The sequence below is a fragment of the Gavialis gangeticus genome, unplaced genomic scaffold, assembly GCF_001723915.1.
Source record: "Gavialis gangeticus isolate Ggan-Ray unplaced genomic scaffold, GavGan_comp1, whole genome shotgun sequence".
Taxonomy (NCBI): domain Eukaryota; kingdom Metazoa; phylum Chordata; order Crocodylia; family Gavialidae; genus Gavialis; species Gavialis gangeticus.
The window spans coordinates 149807731-149820315 of record NW_017729032.1 but is presented as its reverse complement, the minus strand read 5'-3'; the positions used below and the strand labels follow the sequence as shown (position 1 = coordinate 149820315).

General features: G+C 45.6%; 1 protein-coding gene across 3 annotated transcripts in view; it reads left to right on the top strand.

The window, feature by feature from the left end:
- Positions 1 to 3189: 3189 nt before the first annotated feature.
- The window catches only part of LOC109303109 (interleukin-1 receptor type 1-like), a 49577-nt gene continuing 40181 nt past the window's right edge, over positions 3190 to 12585 (top strand). Inside the window, exon 1 of one of the 3 annotated variants that reach the window (XM_019525196.1) lies at positions 3190 to 3267. The gene's annotated coding sequence lies outside the window, so the exon portion shown is untranslated. Of the gene's footprint in view, positions 3268 to 6182; positions 6228 to 6436; positions 6525 to 12585 lie in introns of those variants that run through there. The other 2 variants (XM_019525198.1, XM_019525197.1) reach the window with 2 other exon arrangements.

Here is a 12585-nt window from a genome sequence, read left to right as displayed (position 1 = left end):
CCCTGGGACTGCCCAAGCTGGTACCTGCAGGTGGGTGCCACCTGGGGGGGCTGCCACTGCCATGGAGGGACGCACCAACACCCCCCGTCCCCTCCCCCTCAGCCCAGGGACCGCTTTGCTCACCGGCAGCTCACCCTCCCCTCCCCGCCGGAGAGGCACATAAGGTGTATGCATGACACAGGGGTTTAATCAATCCTAAACTGAAGTGGTGTTTTTTAAAACCCACTGCTTCAATTTAGGGCCTCTGTTTCATTTACACATGCCCAAGGAGATCAGGATAATTGAGACTATCTTTATGCATCATGAAGCAGTACTGGAGGACATCTTTCATTCACTGTTAACATAGGGGGACAGCTTTGGTGATAAGGAGGGCATGTTGGTGTCATGTTGCCCCATGCTACAGGGTGCCACCCTGAAAACATGCCGTACCCACTTGCTTCTACTCCATCTGTACTGAATGCTGAAAAACTGTCGTGTAGCTAGTTTCTGGAACACCCATCACTAGTCTCATGCTCTCAAGTGTAGATGAGCTTACTGGTGCTGTTAGATGACATTTGGGGGGCATTTGACAGGTGTGCAGTGAGAGCAAGTAGGAGATGTATGTTTCCACTGTTGAGTTCCCCAGAATAATCTGACCTGATGTAGACATGTATGGAATGATTAGAAACAACACAAAAGCAAAAAAAGGAGCCATTAACAGCTGTCAAGGGGAACTGTGGAACAGAGCGCTCCACAGAGGGCAGAATTGGGCCCTGCCGCCTGGCACGTGCCTCCTGGGCCTCCCTGCATGTACTGCCAGAACCTAGTACTGGTAGCAGCTGGCAAGATATGCTGGACTGCCTGGGGGCTTGTGCCAGGCAGCAGAGCCTGATCCTTCTTTCTGGGGCTCCCCCTATGGCCAGGAGGAGGGCTCTTTCCTCTATGAGGGCAGGCTGGGAAACGTGCTCGAGTGCCCCCGTCTTCTGGCCTGGGTCAGAGCAGGCCTCCGCCTGCCTTTCCCAACTGAAAACTTGTCAGTTCCATTCATTATCGGTTCAATCTATGCAGTTTAGAGAAATCTGCAAAGACTGAATTGCTTCCACCTCGGGCTTTTTGACTACCTGTACATAGCCTGCGAGATCCACCAGCTATAACTGCTGAATACCTTTCCCAGCTCTAGACCGCTCCTTATATTTAAACTACAGTAAGCCATGAACTAGCTCTTCTAACTGTGCTGCCATATTTGATTCTGTTTTCTCTTGTTTGAGGAGAAGTGCAGCTCTTCAGAGGATGGCAACATTTCACTGGTAGAACAATGATAAAATTCAGAGCAGTAAATTACGAATGTGTTCTCAATGTGTTGAAACCATTGTGAGAATTACATTTTGTTTTTTTTGTGAGAAAAGCACCTGGTAATGAGTTATTATGAAATAATTATTTTGAAACATACAAAGATATTTGCAGCTAATAAATACCTACAGCTATTCAGCTAGGTGACATTATAGGATAACAGTGCCCTTTTCTAGAGAGAGAGGAAAGATAGTTGGCCAATATGAACTGACCAGGGCTGGAGCTGGTCTGGAAAGAGATTTATAATGAGCAGCTGGAAAGGGTGTGGGGAACAAATGAACTTCAAAGGAAGATCTAAGAGAAATGCGGGAAAGTTGTTACTACCCACATGTGGGGGCTGTTGAAAGATACAGGAAGGGAGTCTGGTTCTGGAGGGAGAAGCTGAAGAAAAGCAGGAGAGGGGCTTAGTTTTTGCTAAGGGCCCCAGGGTGGGGCCCTTAGCAAGTTTTCCAGTGAACTTGTTAGTAATAAAACAGAGGCTGACTGGTATTGTGAGTTAGCATTCTGATGAAAGATGAAGGGGGTGTTGCAAGACTTACGTTGCAAAACCTGTAGAAGTGTGTATGAGCGCCTGTCAACTGTGTTTGAAGCCCTTTGTACACGATGGGAAAAATGTCAGGTAGGGTAGGAGGCTTATAAATACTGGTGAAAGGTAGGAGATCTCTGGAAAGGGTGGGACCTGGTCAGAAGGCTAGATAGTCCACTGTGTGTCTGTGTGATGGTAAGGGAGGAAGAAGTCACAGTGGGCTGATCTATGTATCCTGGTACCTTATGTTTGTATTTAGTAATTCCACCTCCCAGACAGAAAGCCCATTTCAGAGGGACTGAAGAATCTTTCAGTAAGATTTAAAACTATGAGTGAATGGCACATAGCTCAATTATATTGTACCAACACATCTAATGTTGATAACATTTTTGTGTACCCCATGCTGGGTATACTTCTGCTTTCGCTCTCTCATTCCCCCCTTCTCTGCAGGATTGATTGATTTATTTTAACGAAAGGCTGAGGAAGGGACCCAAAACCAGCTTCCCAAATAGTTTATTTATATTTGAGGAGCTACAGATGATGACATGGCTGAGATTTGCCATATTTTTTAGGAGGCATAAGTTAAGTATTATTTTGCAGTGATTGTATGACTCTGGCCCCCTTTACATGTGCAGGTGAAGGCACAATCTGGGATCTAATGCGTGATCCACACAGTTGTGTCTCCTGCTCTACCACACGTGCATGGCAGAAGGTGTGATTGTAGGATTGCACATTAGATCCCAGCATGTCTTATTGCCAATGCAGGGGGAGCCCAGGATTGGCTCCCCCTGCACTGGCAAGAAGCAGACTGCTGCAGCTGGGAGTCCCTCAGCTGAGCGGCTTCCAGCCACAGGGGCACCTCACATATCCTTGTGGCTGGGAGATGCAGCTGCTATGATCTCTCAGTCTGGGGGCTGCATGAGGTCCCCGAAGCTGGAAGGCTGTGGCAGTTGTGATCTCCCTGTCCCAGGGGTTTCACACCCCCCCAGGCTGGGAGATAAGAGTCATGCCCTGTGGCTCCTGGGACCCAGCTGGGTCCCAGCACTGAGAGGTGCACTGCTAGGACCCAGTGTCCACAGCTGAAGGGTGCTACTTGGACTAGAGGGGGACCAAGTTTGCAACATTACTGTGGTAGTGTTAAAATTGTTACATATAATTAATGTTGGGATTAAGTAATTTACATGAACGTGTGTTTAATAGCAGATTAAATCTAGTATAGATTCTTTCTTCTGCCTTTGGTATTCTGGTCTTTCTAAATGCCTACATATAACAAATATTCTGTTTGTAAGATTTGACTTTTGGTTTACTCAAGTGACATTATCCCATAGCACCTAACACAAGTTTTATATTTACATTTTTTAGCTTTTGGGAAGGGAAGAGTACCTCAAACATCACTGTTTGAAAAATGCCAAGTAAGTTGTGAGCTGAGATTCTCACTGTTTATGCTTAATTCTGCTCCTAAGGTTTCTGTTTTTTTTCCTCTATCTCTTGCCTCTGTCTATATTAGCAATTTTGCATCTTGTATACAATTAGATTTTAATATATCTGTGGTAGGGACTTTCCTAGTTTGTTTCAACAATTAATCTGGAACAGATGGCACCTAATCTTTTTTGGATTGGTGCCTCTTATGAATAATATAACAACAATTGAGACTTAGAGGAACCTTGGTTGGGGGGCTGATTACAGTGTCTGCCGCTCCCAGGGCTACAGCAGGGGCGGGCAGCAGCCTGCGGTGGGATGAGAGTGGGCTGGGGACGGTGGCTGCTGCAGGCTGGGGCCAGTGGTGGCACCACACTCTTCCCAGCGCTTGGCATCGGTACTGGGAGGGTAGGTTGTGGGGAGCTATGGCAAATTTTGGGGTGGCAGCAGCCGCCCTCCCATTGCTGCAGCCCACCCTGAGCACTGGGAAGATACTGGTGCCGCTGCCAGTCCCAGCCTGTAGTGGCCACTGTCCACAGCCCGCTCTCGTCCTGCTACAGGCTGCTGCCTGCCCCTGCTGTAGCCCTGGGAGTGGCAGACACTGCCTGCTTGCAGCCGCTGGGCTGCACCACAGTGTGGGGTTCAGGGCACGGTGCAGCCCAGTGGCTGCAAGCAGCTGGTGTTGGCCAGTCCCAGGGCTGCTGCAGCAGGAACTGCAGTGAGTGGAGAAAAGTGGAGCAGTGGGCTGAGTGGGGCTGCCACCCAGCCTGAGCATCGCAAAGAGCCTGGTGCCACCCTTGCTGCCACCCTGGGAGCAGCAGTCGTTCTTGTCCCACTGCAGATGGCTGCCTACCCCTGCTGCAGTCCTGGGAGCAGTGGATGCTGCCTGCTTGCAGCCACTGGGCTATGCTGCGCCGGGGGATTCAGGGCATGGAGCCCCAGGGGGTTTGGGGCATGGTGCAGCCCAGCAGCTGCAAGGAACTGGCATCAGCTGCTCCCAGAGCAGCTGCAGCAGGGGCTGCGGTGAGTGGGGCCCTGGCCCCACAACCCTTTCCCCTCCCCTTACCCATCCCCTCCACTCAAGGCCCTTTCCCCTCCCCTCTCAGACTTACTTGCTTGGGGGAGGAGGGAGTGCAACTATGCCAATTGTATAACAGTGAATTTACCTTGCACATAATGAATTTCAGGTATAAAAAGAGTCATTGCATAAGAACAAATTAGCATAAATTGAACCCACATAAATTGAGGGAAACCCGTATATGAAAGGGCCTCAGACAAATTTTAAAAAAAGATTCTCCTTTAAAGGAAAGATCTGTGGGAAACAGTAGCATTTCCATTGCAGGCTGGCAGTGTTCCAGCCTGCCAGGGGCTGCTTGGTCTCCCCCTGCCCCACACACCTACCTCCTCTCCCACATACTGGGGGGCTGGACCCTAGGGCTGGGGGGGGCAGTGAACAGGGAGTGAGGAGCGCTGGGTTGAGACTGGTCATCAATGTTTACAAATGGGTCCCGGTACAAAAAAGTTTGAGAACCACTGTTCAAGATCCATGTGCAGCAGCACACCTGACAGGGCTGATACCAGCGTTACCAGGTCTTCATATAAAATTATCATATTGGAAGCTCAAAACTATTGTATTTGCTGAAAAACTATCGTACACCGAAAAAATTAGCAAATAAGTATGCACGTAAGTCTTATTTACTTTATTTTGTTCACTGTAACATGTCAGTGAGTGAGAACTGGTTCATCAAAGTTGAAACATTTCTTTATTTTGAGGCAAGCTGTCATAAGAAAGTGCTGACAACAAACCCTAAAGTTAGTTTAGTTTTCCTGAGTGATTTCAGCTTGGGCCTGAACTAGAATGCCTGCCAATGGATTTGGGAGTATCGGAAGTCCCAGGGTGAGAGCCTGCTATGGAAGATGCTCACAGGTCGTAGCACCACCCGTGGTGTTAGAGCAATTGAATCCTGGATTGGTATGGGTTTGGGAACAATTGAGCTCTGCTCTATTGATACGATTTGGAACGGATTTAGGTGATTTAACCTGGAACACAAAATACATTAATAATAATTTTTTTTTTCCAAAAGTCAGTTTGGTCTCCCTGAGAGTGCTTTGGGTTTTGCATTTGTTGTGTCAATTAGCTGTCTCCAAATTTTTTCTGCAGCTATCTAATTGATGTAATAAAAGATATCACCTCTACCAAGAGTTCTGATTGCTTTTGCCTGTGGATCAACACAGCTGCAACCCGTATTTCCAAAATGATCGTGCATTTTGAGCCTGTTGCCTAGTATCGATCATACATTGTTCAAGGGTTAGAATTATCCTACAAACACAATAATTATTGTACTTCTGACAACACTAACAGGTGCTGTACAGTGTACCCCTGACAGGCTCTCACTGCACCCCAGGCTGTGGCAATGCGACCCCTGGTTGAGCATCACTGCTCTGCGCTGAAAAGCAGGCTGAGAGGAGCAGGGATGTACTTGGTAGCTGTGTTGGTCAGAGACAAAAAGAAATGCAAAACACTAGAACTCCTGGTTCAGAGATGATCCCATTTATTAGACCCACTAAGACATTGCAAAAAAAAAAATGCAATTTTTTTTTCTACCTATGGACACTTTTTACCATCTTTAATTTTCTCTGTGCCTGAAAACGTGCAGAAATTTTTTTTATTTTTGTATCTATTTTGTTTTGCCATGTCTTAGTGGGTCTAAGACAAGGCGTCACCTCTGAACCCCGAGTGCTGCACTGCTTGCTGGGGCCGGTCCTCAAGTGACCCTCGGCGCGGGGTGACTCAGCACTCGCACGTGTGGGCGGGGCCCCGCTAGGGCTGACTCAGCGCGGCCGGGCGGAGGCGGCGCTCGTGCTCCCATCCAGTGGTTGCTACCGCCGGCCGGCCGCTGCCCCCGGCAGTCGCTGTGGCGGGGTCCACCGGGCGGATCCTCCCCTGCCGGAGGTGAGCTTGACTGGGCTTGATCGGAGCCTCCTGCGCGTGGGGTGGGGGAGCTGCTTGGAAATCAGGGCTGGCTCGTGTAGTCCCAGCCCTGCCCGGCTCGGGGCGGGGCAGCTGGGGTGCTCCGCGTGCAGGCGGGGAGGCTGCGTGTGGGGGGAGTGGTGTCAGGGCGCTGTTGAGGTGTTTTTTAAGGGGAGATCTTTGGCCCGGCTGTGCCGCTGGGATGCAGCCAGGCAGGCTTCGGGGAAGAAGGGGCTGGGTTGCCCAAGCTGCTCTGACTTGCTCCCAGCCGCATCCCAGGTCCGTTTAGAAGATCTCCACCCCCCTCTTCTAAGAAATCCTCCCTCTGCTTCAGGGAGGATCTGGAGGGATTGGAAAGCGTCCAGCGCCTTGCGGCACACAGGATTTGAGGAAGTCAGGCGCAGGAGGGAAGGCTGCAAGGACTAGGGGTTATTTGCGGGGGGAGCTTGATACCCATCTTCAAATACCCGAGGAGAGGTTGGAGATAGACTTTTCTCTGTGGCCCTAGGGAACAGGACTAGGAGCAACAGCCTCCAGCAGCAGCAGGCGAAACTTCAGGTGGAGATGAGAAGCTTTCTGACTGTGGGTGGTGGAGTCCCCATCCTTGGAAATTACCAAGAGCAGGTTAAGGAGGCTTAGTTGGGATGGTGTAGTTGGGGATGATCCCCCCTCCCACCCCCCGGCTTGAGCAGTGGGCTGGACTACATGACTTTGTGAGGTCTCTTTTTAACTCAACTTTCCTATGATCCTACTCCTGGATTGGAGATGGTTAAGATGAGTCTTAGGCAAGTTTGTTAGGAGGAGTTGGCGGTAGCCAAGGTGGGAGGGGAGATGCTTGATGAAAGTTGTGAGGTGGGAGAGGCTGTCAAATCTTGGAGTAGACAGTAGTGCATCACTTGAGCTTCTGCTGAATGGAGATGGGGTGATAATTGTAATATTGTTGTATATTTACAATTGTACATTGATAATTGGTATACACATGTGTTTGTTCTTTTTCTTGCTCTATTTTAATATGAGAGAGAAGGGTGATTTCTTAGCTTTTCCACCCAACTTATGACTAAAGTTGGATTTATTAAATAATACAGGGATATGGTGCAAAAAGCTATTTGGGAAAATATAGTAGGCATTAGCTCTGGAAGGCTTTCAGCTGTATTTTAATGTCCAGGAATTCAGTGTTTGAACTAAGTGCCATTGTAGTGTCATTTATGACTTGTTTTGGATGTCTAAACTAAGTTTCATTGCCCTTTCATTGCTTGTTTTGGATGTCCTGACTGTGTGCCTGCATGACTAAGGCATCCGTGTTTACAGTCTATTGGTTTTTTCCTTTTTATGATGTATTAAATAATTTCTTTATTTGTCAGAGAATTTTTACATCAGGTTTGTACTGCATGCTTACTAACAGTGTATCACTGAGTGCAAAAACAGTAGGAAATAGTTTTTAGAAAGTAAAATTGTAGCATGGCTATGCTTAATTATGGAATTGTCAGAAGTATTTGTAGCACAAAGAGCACAAGATTCAATATAAACCTTTGTAATCGTATAAAAATCACCATTAACCGTGTATTTGAAATAACCAAAAGTCTAATATTTTTATTAGTCAATTGATAAGACCACAGGGGTCTTAAATATTCTCTAACACTATTCATATCTAGGCAGTATTGTACAGCATGTGCAAGTCCAGAATGCTGATACTCTGATGGGATATTTTGGTAAGATGTATGTGTCTGTATTAGAACAGGTTTGTTTTGATCATTTATTTTATTTTTGGGGTGGGGAGGAGGAGGGATGTTTCGGTAAGCTTGGAGTTCGCTATGTCATGATCTGTGCAAGGAATGGGAGGAAATCCGTCCATACTCCTCCTCATTTTCTCATGAACATAATTCCAGATTGGCTCTGCTTCTGCTGATGCTCTGGGAAAGCTGCTGGAAATACAAAATTGGTATGATTTGACAGTCACTCTACGTATCAGCAGTACAAATGATCAGCCTTGTTAATTTTCTGCTCCTGCTGCCCTGTAAAGTAGAGAGTTTTATCAGCAGTCTGCATGCAAGCTTGGGAGGCAGCAAATGCTTCTCTTTTCACTTGCTAAGGTTACTTTTAATTTTAAGAGGTAGAAGCTTACCGTTTTAAGGGAAAGTAAAATTCTTCGTAGATACACAGCTGAAGCCCCTAAATTCACTAGGCCCTTTTAGGCTATGCCTTCCCTGCAGTTACCTGATCATTAAGTACCCAGGTTAGCCAAGCATCTTCACAGTAAATTTGTATATTTGTAAATCTGCATCTTTTATTCTTTCTTCCTTCAGCTATATGTCTGGGTGAGACTATCCCATGGTTCTTTCTGCAGGGATACTTTGTGCTGTGATTTTTTTTTTTTCCAGTTAGCTGTGGGAAATCTTGTGTGCCCTTTGAGGGGTTGGAGGAATTGTGGGAAGGGCAGTGGAGGACTGTCAAAACTAAATCATTTAGTTTGTGTTTGTACTGCTTGAGTAAAAGCAGAGGCTAGGTTCTAATCTACACCCCCAGCGAGGGAAGATAGTAGGGTCTTAAATCTGATCAGGAGAGAGTACCTTTATTTGTATTTGTGAGTCTTGGCATGGAGTGAAGAGAGTGTTGGACTAAAACCTGAAAAAAAGACCTTGGGTTAACTATAGATGTATGTATCCTTGAAGTCATTTTTTGCACAAGAGGTGTGCATTGGCAGAGCTATCTAAAGAAATTTAACATTAAACCTGGCAATTGCTTGTTTCATGCAATTTTTCTTCTGTATAACTGTTGTTCTGTATTCTAAGCTATACTGCTAATATAACTAGCTAGAGGATGGATTGAGCCTTGCAATCCAAGCTGCCTCTGAAAATCTATCCCAAATGGAAGTAATTTCATCAGAGAAGTCAGTAAAACATCATGTTTTTCAACTTGGCAGTACCATATTTGTTTAACTTGTCCTCATGTACATATTTTCACCTATGCACAATACACTGTCAAGACAAAACAAGAGTAAAATTTGCTATTTGAAAGATGCATTTACCCACTAATTGCACAATCCTAACATTTAAATAAATATGTTAACAGGTTCTTAAATCTTTTTGGAAAACAAGATAAAAGACTTTTCTCGCTAGAAGTTGGGTGTAGGTGCCAACACCTTGGCTCTCTTGACATGCTTTCTTCCTGCTTATAATGCATCTTACAGTTCCTATCAGAGCTATCCACATTGTTTGACATGTCCTGAGCGTGCATCTCTCTTATCAGGCCAAACAGAGCCCTTCTAAGAATTGGGACATGCCAAGTTTCAAGGAGATGGGTGCAAGTTCAACCACTTTTCACAAATGAGCCTATAACTCCACTTGATCAACCTCCTAGGTAATAGGTACAGAAACTCACGGACTCAGTATAGACTTTGGAATTCTGACAGCCGGTCCCTCACCCCCTGATGCCTCCATTTCCATTTTTACTGACTGGATTTCTTGCCTGCATCCCATGCCAGCCTCTAGCTTCTTTACTATTCCTTCCATCCAGGAACAGCACACACACACCAACTGCAGGTGCTTCCTCAGCCTGACAGGATTTTTCAGCCTGAAAGCTGACATCCCAGGAAGTTACGCTGAGCTCACCTGGAGCCTCACAACTCCACTGCAACCAGTCTCATGCCTTTTGTTGTAGCAAAGAGGCTGTGTCTCAGTTTGAGTGGTGGAGGGGAGGAACTTGCATCTCTCCTTCTACCCCCTCTTCTGTCCCTCCCTAAAGGCTTGCCAGCTGCCTTTCCAGCACGCTTCATGGTGTGTTTCTTTGTGTCTTGTCTTTGCCTTAGTGTGCTGGAAAATATGTCTCTTCTGTAATGTTATCTATCTGATTTATGTAATATATGTAGATAAGTGTATGTCTGTGTATTTATGTAGTGTGTGTATGTATGTTTGTATATATTTATGTACTAAATAAGATAAAATTATATAAATGTATGTTTTGTGTTTTCTGATATAAATTCCATATTATAATATGCAATATAATTATGCTGTGCTTCCCTGCACAGTGAATGGAACGCATACTGAGAGAGAGAGCAAGGATTTGAAAAGAATCAAAATAGACTAAACAAAAAGAGGATTTTGGGAGAGGAATAAATGGAAAGTAAATCGATCAATGAATATAATAATAAAATAAAAAGGGGATAGAAAGAAAGCAAAAGGTATTGCTGAATCCTACTTGCTAGGCTAGCAAGTAGGAAATCAGTAGTAGTAGCCTTTGTTGTCTAATGCTGCTGAGCTCCTGGAAGATAGCTCACTAACTGACTCCAAGGCAGAAAGCAGGTCAGTTTAAACAATGCTGCTTTTTATGCTGTTTTCCCATCCCTCCCCTAGAGCACTGGGATTGGAAGGGACCTCAGGGAAGGTTCACAGTCACTGGCCAGCTACACAGTCAATATCAGAGCAGTCCTTTCCCACTCCCTCTCCTTACTTTTTGTTTCCCTGCAGGCAAACCCAGTTTCAGCTTCAAAACTCGCAGTGTTTCAAACTGCCCTTGTTTCATTTCAAGGCTGTTTCGAAGCCCTTCATTTTATTTTTGATTTTGCCGTTTTGAGCTCAAAACAGCTGGTGAAATTTCACACAGCCCTACTGTTTAGTACAGTTATAATGGTACAGCAGGATCTAGTAAACCACAGGAAGAGGTTTCTGAACAGAAGCATCATAGGCATAAAGCAGGGTTCTGAAGAGATCAGGCATTTATTTGCTTGGATAAAGATCCAACTTATCCAGGCAAGTAAATGCCTGATCTCTTCAAAACTCGGCTTCTTGCCTGGTGGAGCTTTATTCCCTCTTAACAGTATGGATATTAATGGAATACATAGTTGCTTATACACATGCTTGGAGGCTGGGCGGGGGGTGTTTTAATTAGAGTGGTTCCCAGAGAGCTGCTCTAATTAAAATGCTTCACCGTCATGAGTATTAAGCCCCTGCATGTTTAAAAATGGCTATGGAACATTTTACTTAAATATTATTTGACGAGATTTAGATAAATCACCCCAATGGCCATTTTTAAACCTATGGGGGCTTATCCACGTGCCAATGAAGCCACTGTAGAGTGTTTCAATTAGAATGTGGAGCAGACTGCCTTGATGCCTTCTCATTAGGACATGAGCCAGCATGTATGTAGGCAGCTCATATGTCTACCTGTATGTTTGGGGGGTGGGGGGCGGGCACTGCCTACTCTCGTGATGTGGCTTTGTGGAACAGTACCCTGACAGTATAGAGCTGTACAGAATACTCAGTTGTGCATGTAAGCAGTTGCAGAACAGTGGTAAAACATGCTTTTGGGATGATGGGGATCTCTCTAAACATTAGAAGTGCTGCATGTACAAATGTGGTCTGATGTACATTGCACAGTGTCTGCAAGGCTTTTTTACAAAAAAAGACCCTGGACACAGCTGAGTGTGGTGATAACCATTTGCCACAGCTGGAAAGTACCCAATAAATACACAGTGTGAGCCTTGGCTCCAAGCAGAACAGGGAAACAAAGGATAGCAGATGTGCTTATGCTGCAAGGTCAACAAGCCTGAGGCTGAATTGATTCAGGCGTTGCAAATTATGCTAAGATGCATAGATTGAACCAAAAAGCAAGTGAACAGACATTCACTTTTGATTACAGAAATGCACCCACAAGTCTGCAGGTGCCAGGGGTTAAAGCACACCTCCCTGCTCAGCTGGAGTAGACAGTTTGAGCCAAGGCTAGCTCACCCACCTTGAGGTGGGTGGGGGGGGAGGAGGGAGTTAGTGGGAGAGATGCAAAGCATTCTGGGATGCTGGGGGATTGAATTAACTTGAATCTGGAGGGGATCTGGGACAGAAGTTCAATAAGCTGGTTTCACCCAAATCAGTTGAGTTTGATGCTACATCCATCCTGGTTTATCTTAAATTTGTGTCAGCCATTTTGCAGATGGTTTATGTGCACTGAACTTCCATTGCATTATGGATTTGAACTAGTTTCTGATCACTTACACCAGTTTGTGTGTAATTTTTGTCCCTAGCCATAGTGGGTAAGTTCATGGCTGTCTGCGTACTGCCTTTACAGGCTGCACTTCTCTCTTAATTACAGTAATTGGCCTCTTAGTCATTTTAGTGACCTCTTTATCAAAGGGTGTGGGACTTCTTGGTCCTACTGAAGTGGCCGATTGAATAAATTAAACAAAGTTCTCTGATCAGCCATGTCCTTTGTCCTCTGATGCTGTCTAGAGGTTGGTATGATACCACGAGCAGGGTTCTGTTTGGCACAACAAGAAAACTTAGAATTATTATTTATTATCTATTTTGTTTCTCTTGCTTGGCTCAGGATGAGTCAGTGGCTGTGGTACATG